General features: G+C 39.9%; 1 non-coding gene across 1 annotated transcript; it reads left to right on the top strand.

The window, feature by feature from the left end:
* The first annotated feature begins 800 nt into the window (after positions 1-800).
* LOC118480634 lies at positions 801-907 on the top strand. Its single transcript, XR_004863614.1, has one exon. It is a non-coding gene; the product is annotated as a small nucleolar RNA R71 (small nucleolar RNA).
* The last annotated feature ends 8113 nt before the right edge of the window (positions 908-9020 follow it).

The raw sequence follows: 9020 nt of genomic DNA, 5'->3' as shown, positions 1-9020 counted from the left end.
CTGCAGGCCCTACGGTGTGATTTCGTAGCGTGATGAGGTGAACTTGCGCTTTTGGGTTTGTTTCGGTATTGCTAGGTAATGCGCCTTGCGGTCTCTCGGCAAAATTCTGAGCTATTTGATTTAATTGTTTTTCTATGTTTTGAATACTAGCTTGTTGATTTCTAAAATTTGATTCTAATTATAGAAATCTTTCCGAGTTTTTCTTTTCAGCATCGGAGATGAGGCGAGATACAGTATCTTCAAGCCTTTCTCGTCCACTTTGTTGTTGAGTGAAATTTTGTGACTCATTTCTTGGTTGTTGAAAGTTTGTTCGTTGGGTTTGTTGGTTACTACTATTGCCAGGTTCTCTCCAACCAAGGTTTGGGTGGTTTCGCCATCCTTGGTTGTAAGTTCCCGTTGGGGGACCCGACGGCCTAGGTCTATTATCAATGTAGTTTACCATGTCTTGTTGATCGTCCGTTTCTTTCATACAACTCCAATTTTCATGTGACCCACCACACCCTTCACAAGCCATAACCGAGACCGTTTTTATCATTTCCAATTTTTTTATTTTTGAAGAAAGGGCCTCGATTTGGGCTTGTAAAGAAGTGCTTTCATCGACCTTATGGGCGCCCGGGGCAATAGATTTATTCCCCCGGGGGGTGTGCCATTGAAATTTGGTTTGAGCAATTTTCTCAATTTGATTATATATTTCGTGCGGGCGACGATTACCTAAAAGTCCCCCGGAGCTAGAATCAAGTGTCTGCCTTGTGTGTGGCAACAATCCATTATAGAAAGTGGATACTTGTTGCCATATCGCAAGGCCGTGATGTGGACACTTGCGTAATAACTCCTTGAACCTTTCCCAAGTTTCATATAAGGATTCCCCGTCCTCTTGTGAATATGTATTAATTTCAGTCATTAATTTAGCAGTTTTAGCGGGAGGGAAATACTTATATAGAAATTTTTGGGCTAGTTCATCCCAGGTGTTTACCGATCCAGCTGGGAGGGCGTTGAGCCAAGCTTTCGCTCGGTCTTTCAGTGAGAAAGGAAACATACGGAGGCGGATGGCGTCATTTGATGCTCCGTTGATCCGAAAGGTATCACATATTTCTAAGAAATTAGTGATATGTAGATGGGGATCCTCGTCCGTAAGCCCATGGAAGGTTGCAGAGTTTTGGAGCATTTGTATCAAATGCGGCCGAAGTTCGAAGTTATTAGCTTCAACATGCGGAGCATTGATAGCGGCGCCTAGGTTACCTACGGTGGGTCGTAGATAATCCATGAGGGTACGTTGGTCCGCCATTGGAGGTGGATCACCCGAAACTTTCTCTTGGTTTTTAGCTTTTAATCTTTTTCTAAGAAAGCGTTCGGGTTCTTCTAGAGGTTCTTTTATGTCCTTATTATAACTGGAGCTCATACACTATGTAAGGTTGGCGTCGGGTTCCAAGTCCTGCAATAAAAACAGAAAAGAATGCTGGTCAGAAGGTTCATCACGGCCCCGTGTTCAGCGAACACGGCCCGTGGTCGGAGTACAGTGATTGTTTCCCAGATCCCAGTTACTGGAAGTTGGACACGACCCCGTGTTGCACCGACACGGCCCCGTGGTCAGCCTTCTGTAACTTGGAAAACTAAAAACTGCCAGTAACGATGCTGGGCACGGCCCGTGTCCGACCAGGCACGGCCCGTGCTGAGCTCTGCAGAAGCTGAAAAACTAAAAAAATCCTAAAAATTAAAAAGAAAAATAAAAAATATGATTAGGCCGTTGATTCCTAACTTTCTTAAAATCCTTGTGTCCCCGGCAACGGCGCCAAAAACTTGATGCGTGTGTAGTGTAATATATTTTTAATGTATAATTAAGCCCTTTTTACACCTTTAGCCAAGTTTTAAATTTATAAAACACGATATTTACTAACACTAAACACACATATGGGGAAGTGCACCCATCGTGGACGTAGTATAGTGTTGGTAAGATACCGAGGTCGTTCAAGGACACAAGAGCTTTTAATACCGGTTTATCCTCAACGTCTAATCAAATCAAAAAGTGAGAAAAATATTTTTTTAAACTAAGAAAATAAAAACTAAATAAATGCTGAAAAATAAAAATAAAATAAAAACAGATAGACAAGATGAATCACTTGGATCCGACTCGTGTATTAGTATAACCTTTGATTATTTTCGCACTTTTGCACTTGTTTAAGAGATTATCTTAGTTATTGTAGTAGGCCCCTCTTTTGAAGGCGACGTTACCCTCAACCCAGTAGTTTGAGTCAACAAGGATACAATCCTAAAGGGTTGGATTATTGGAAGATAATGAATTAAGTTATTAATGCAAATTATGGTAGGCCCCGCTTTTGGCGGTGACGTTACCCTCGGCTAAGTAGTCTGAGTCAGCAGGGATACAGTCCTAAATAGCCGGGTTATAGTATTAATAGTAGTTAACTTATGAGGGGGTCAAAGAGTTTGGATCCCCGCCATCCAATACCTATGGGCATTGAAGGAGATCCTACTAAATTTGACCCAGGTCCCAAGCAGGACCTCTAAACGCTGAACAAGGGCAAGACCCTTACCAAACCGTTCCCTTAACCCCCGACCAGGTAGCCAACATACCTCCATATAGACCGTGGAGATATGAATGGTGAAAATCTTTTATTTTATATAGACAGTAAAATAATGCCAAGACACCACGGACAAACGATAAGGAAAGATCACCTTCAACATAAGCAACTAGTTATTAAAGTCTTTAATACAAAACCAAATAAAAAGTGCAAAAGATTAAAAATAAAAAGTATTATACTAAAAAGTCTTCACCAAGTGATGTAAGAGACTTAGGCAAACATGGCCTTGATTGTCAAGAACTCTTACTATCAATCTTGGATCCCGAGACGACTCACACACTCTACGATGGACAATGGATGATGGTGCTATGGTGGTGGTGGGTGGTGGATGAAGTGTGAGAGAGGTGGTGTGCCAAGGGATGATATGGAATGAAACCAAGCACTCCTATTTAGGCTGAACAGAAGGCTGGGCACGGCCCCGTGTCCGCTGGACACGCCCCCGTGCCCGTCTGACACTCTCTCTCCTCATTAATTGTAATTCGCAGTTACAATTAATGCGCCTGCTGTACTTTCACCACGCCCCCGTGCTCACTGGACACGACCCCGTGGTGGGCAATGGAAGCTTCTACAAGTTTGTCTTTTCTGCTGCTTCTTGGGCACGGCCCCATGCTGGCTGAGCACGGGGCGTGTTCAGGCTTCTGTTTTCTCTTCTTTGCTTTGGAGGATGCCGTTGAGGGTTCGGGCAGTCTACTTTTATTCCTTTTCTTGTATTTATGCTAGAATTAGTTGTCTTTTTGCTTCTTTTGTGAATTTGAGCTCATTTCATCCTGAAAATACAAAAGGAAGACAAAAACACTCTTTTTCCAACATTAGTACTTAAAAAGGGTTAGTTTTATGCCTTAATTGATGTGATTTATATGTTGCATTTTACACACATCAATGAGTCATCACATGAAAGGTTTCCAGCTGAGTATTCCAGGCGACCACGGCAAACTTCGAATGATGATGAAGCCGGTCCAAGCAATGCTGGTGAACATGATGATATTCAACAATCTGCAGAACATGAACAAGCTCCTGATAATCAGACGGCAGTCAACGATAATCAAGAATCTGATGATAGACCAATATTTGATCGTGGTGATTCAGATTCAGAGCAGATCCAGATTTCAAGTCAAACAAATCCAGTCGGTGAACATGATGTAAATCAAAATGTTACAAATTTGGAAGGCGAGGTAGATGTTCCAGGCGAAGTGATGCCAAGAACTCTTTCATACCATCCAGAAGAGCTAATCATTAGAGAATTACAATCAGGCGTTCGCACTAGACGTCAAATTGACCAAGGACTTACTTGTTATTATTCTACAGTTGCTCCTTTACAAACTGAGTTTTCACTAAGTTGTTTTATTCACAGATTGAACCGCGAACATATAAAGAGGCGCTAACTGAAGATTCTTGGGTCAATGCTATGCAAGAAGAGTTAAGTCAATTTGAGAAGTTGGGAGTGTGGAAGTTGGTAGACTTGCCTGATGGTCACAGGAAGATTAATACAAAATGGGTTTTTATATGCAAGAGAGACGACCGAGGGGTTGTTATTCGTAACAAAGCTTGACTCGTAGTCCAGGGTTTCAGTCAGCAGGAGGGTATAGATTTCTGATATTCGCTAATTTACACATATTTTAGTCCCCCGTTTTACCCCTATTTTATGCGTTTTCGGCCGTAAAACCGTCATTCGGATACTTAATTATCTACATTTTTGTTTGCAGGCCTAAAACAGCATACCGGACAAGATGATAGCAAAAACGAGGACTTTCCGGATAAAACGACGAAGCTGCGCAACTTCTGTTACAAAACTGACCTGGTCGTCTGGAACGGTCGTGCGACCTGATGCACGACCGTGCATATCCGACAAACCAAGAAAGGCCCGGCAGTGAACGATGGTGCAACTCCGCGTGCAAGGCATTGAAGGCCAACCCGGGAACGCACGGTCGTTCCACATCTTGCACCCCGTATGGATCCGACGAACCAACAAGACCTCGGAACTGAACGACCAAAGGACCAGGCGTGCAACCAGACCTCGGAAAGGAACGGCCGTGCCAATTGAAGAACGGCCGTGCGTGTCCGAAGACCAGTCAACGATCTGTGACGTCACGCAGTATGGTGGACCACCACCAATAATTACTTAAAGTGCACGGTCGTGCGATCGGAGAACGACCGTGCGACATCGAAAAAGCATAAAAACAGAACAGAACCATTTTATTAGTAACTCTGGAATTTTGGAGAGCTTTGCAGGCGATTTTGAGGCTCCGAAGGCTTCTGCTTTCACTCGGATTCAAGCCACATTGCCCGGTTTTGCTCATTTACTATCCGGATTCTTAATCTTGTGCTTGTTTATGGTTTGGATTTCTAATCTTTCCAGAATTTTGTTAATGTTTCAAGCATTTAGATTAATATTTATGTATTATTGTAGCCTTAGGGCAAAAACACAACAATCCCTTGCTTGATTATAGCCATTAGTATGTTAATCTTTGTTTGTAATGACATTTTGAAGTGTTTTCTATGATTATCTTTGATGATTAGTTTGCAACCTTGTTATTGATATTGATTTCTTGATTATAAGTAATTGTGTTGGATGATTGGTGCTTGGTTAGGTAAGATAGTTGAAAAATGAAGCTTATTTAATCATGTATTAGTAAACTTTTAATTTGGTTAACTAGCTTAACTTGGTTAAAATGTGGGCACCATGATACTCTAACGGGTTAGTGGTTTAATAAAATGTAATTATTGTTAATCAGGAAAGCTTGCCCTCACGGAAGGACTCTAACGGGTTAGATGGCATTGTTATGAATTCTTGCCATGATTTGTTAGCTTAGTTAGTAGTTTCGGCCAAAATTGCTATCTTGGTGAATTTATGTACAAGATTTGTAAAATGAACTCGGTTGTGATTTAATCTAGTTTATGCTTGTCTCGGTGGTTGCATTGTGTTTATCGGTGTTGCTTTCCTTGATTAAGTGAGGTTAGAAAACTCCTAACGGATGACTAACTTATTTTTAGGAGATTTTTATAGACATTTATCAATTGCACGTTAAAGAACAATTTTAGGTGGTTAAAGTGTGTTTATCATTTTAACTTTCCGAATGATTGTCATGTTAGGATTCCCGAAAGGGATACTAATTGTCTCAAAATGGAAAATTGACCGAATGCTTCTAGTGCCAAAACCGACTTAGTTGACATGCTTTGGTTGTGTATTAAGCAAGGCTATTTATATATAATTTACTATGTTTTATAAGTATTTGTTTATGCTTACTTTAGTGTAGTTAAAACCGAAACAACTTATGTTTTTTACCGGTAATTTAATGACATAGGTCTAGTACTAATTCTCCGCCCATTTCCGTGGATCGATACTTGGTTCTTACCGATACTTTACTACATATATGACGGGGTACACTTGCCTCTTTCGTATGTGTTTTGATGTAAAAGTAATAATCACTTTTATAAATTTAAAACCAATTAGTGTGTAATTTCATTGTAAAAATATGTACAGTCGCGCACGTACCAATTTCACCGAAGTGTATGCTCCCGTTGCTAGACTTGAGGCGATTAGAATCTTCTTAGCATTTGCGTCGTGGAAGGGATTTAAAGTCTTTCAGTTAGATGTTAAATCGACTTTTCTCTATGGGAAGGTAAAAGAGGAGGTATATGTCGGACAGCCACCGGGCTTCACCGACCCAATCCACAAAGACAAGGTTTATTTTCTGGATAAAGCGCTGTATGGTTTATACCAGGCTCCGAGAGCTTGGTACGAGACATTGTCTCAACACCTGCTTGCCAACAGCTTCATCCGTGGAAAAGTGGATGCCATTCTTTTCACCAAGCTAGTCGATGGTCATCTTCTGATAGTTCAGATATATGTGGACGACATCATTTGTGGGTCAACAAATGAAAATCTGTGCAAATATTTTGAAAGAGTTATGAAGCAAAAGTTTGAAATGTCATCAATGGGTGAGATGAAATTCTTTTTGGGTCTTCAGGTTGAACAACTACCCAAAGGAATTTTCATACATCAGACGAAGTACGTTCATGATATCTTAGAGAAATTTGGGATGTCAGGATCTACTCCAGCCTCCACCCCGTTAGCAACAAACCATGGGATAAACCCTGATCTCACCGGAGAGAAGGTAGATGAAACGCTGTATCGTTCCATGATCGGTTCGCTAATGTATTTGACAGCTTCAAGACCCGATATCATGTATCCTACCTGCCTCGTAGCAAGAGTTCAATCTAATCCAAGAGCTTTGCATCTGGTGATTGTGAAACGGATATTACGCTACCTGAAAGAAACTCCATCACTGAGGTTGTGGTATCCAAAAGAAGGCGATTTCACGCTCGAAGGTTATTCCGATTCCGATTTCGGATGCTGCAAAGTTAACGCTAAATCAACAACGTCGGGTTGTCAGTTTTTCGGACCACGATTGGTCACCTGGCAATGTAAGAAGCAGACCTCTGTAGCTCTGTCCACATGTGAAGCTGAATATGTATCTGCTAGCAGTTGCTCTTCTCAAATCTTGTGGATCCAGCAACAGATGCGCGACTACGGTTTGCAATTTCTTACTACCCCTATCTTTGTTGATAATGAGGCAGGGATAAACATTACAAAAAATCATGTTCATCACGCTAAAACGAAACATATAGAGATTCGTCATCACTTCATCTGAGATTGTTTCGAGAAGAAGTTGATACGAATTGAGAAAATCTACACTGACAAGCAAAAAGCTGATTTACATACCAAAGCTTTTGATAAAACACATTTTAAATATCTTTTAAAACTTAACGGTATGAAGCTTTTATCGGTGTCGGAGGAAATTCTTGGCGTTGATGAGGGAAATACTGTTGAAGATACTGAAAAGCAATCTGCAATGGTTTGTCGATTTTTTACTTGTTTTAGTATTTAGGGGGAGTTAGGTTATTTTCAGAAAATACAAAAACAGTAAAAAAAATTCAAAAATACAAAAACATGAGATATTTCAAAATTCAAAAACAATAGAAAACTGAAAAAGAGCTTGTGTAAAAAGGGAAAATGATAGTACATCGGCTAGACAGTTACAGTATGCTAAAGAATTGTAATGTTTAAAATGAGTTAAACAGTCTCGTTGATGATGTGCCGATAGGTTTTTACACACTTAGTAGGTTTGTTTGGGAAATAAACCTAAAATCATCACTTGCTTATTTCGTGGGGAACATTTCTCGGATATATAGGTAACCCCTGAAATTCTGTTTGAAAGACGCTATTTCTGACATACTAGGTCTTTGTACGTGATGATATCTGGGGTATTACACCAGGACTTCTGATTTTGCGGAAGCAATAGCCTAGTCCTCGTATAATGCTTTACACAGCTTTGTACTTAAAAGCTCACCCTCAGCATAAAAAATGATGAAACATTGCAAAATGCTAATCATGTGCTGTTGAAATAAAAGATTCCCAAAGGGAACACACCAAAAGACGAGCCATCATCTCTCTGTGCGAACGGAAGTTCCAACCTGAGCTCTCACGGTCTCGCATTCACCCTAATACAGATATCATTAGTGTGCATTCACCTGTAAGTCTGAATATAGTTGTCTGGATACGGGAGTATATTCTGAGATGGTACACGCGTATAAGCTAAGTCTCTAAAACACTAAATTCGTATCCTGAACAGATTGAAATTTGTGTGAAAATTTAAAATGGATCAGTATATCGACAATCTAAGCGAATTGTTTAATTTTGAGTATGAAATTAAAGCTTAACGGTACTCGTAGCTTGGCTGATAGCTGATATGATTCCCTAACACGCTCACCAAAAATATGTTTGTAAATAGTTTTCATTTACTGCATTTTATTTTTGTTTCTCATTCAAAAAGCTCAAAAAGATGTTATTGCTTTCTAGTTTAGAACTTTATTCAAAATCCAAAAAGATTTTTCATTTCTGCTTTATTTTCCGACAAACCAAAGTGGAAAGTTGATCTTCAGATTCGCAGTCATGAGCAAATGCAGGAAGTGTTCTTAGCTGGATGATGAGTTTGGAGCTAACTATGATTGAACCTGAAAAATTAAAGTCAACACAAGTTCATTAAGTTGAAACTTGTAATTTTCAAAAAATGTTGAACAAAATCAGTTTTATTTTGTCTCGAATCAACCAAGGTCATTAAGTTGGACTTGGTAGATAAATTGAGTATTCAGGGTCATTAACTTGGACCTGAAGACTTAAGTGGATTTCTAAAATTGATAGTAAATGATGTTAAAGGTTATCAGATTTTAATGTTATATCTTTGAGAAACAGGTTACTGGTTTGAAAGAGTGATAGCAGTAAAGTGAAATCCCCATGGCAAAGAGAATGTCAAGATTGAACGAGAATTTTGAGTCCCAGCATATCGAGAGGGGGAGTCTACATTCTGGATCAACATTCAAAGGGGAGATTGAAGATAGAAGTTTGAAGGATGCTTTACAGTG

Source organism: Helianthus annuus, chromosome 7, assembly GCF_002127325.2.
Source record: "Helianthus annuus cultivar XRQ/B chromosome 7, HanXRQr2.0-SUNRISE, whole genome shotgun sequence".
Taxonomy (NCBI): Eukaryota; Viridiplantae; Streptophyta; class Magnoliopsida; order Asterales; family Asteraceae; genus Helianthus; species Helianthus annuus.
Note: the sequence above shows the minus strand (reverse complement) of the source record. Positions and strands in the feature narration are given on the sequence as shown.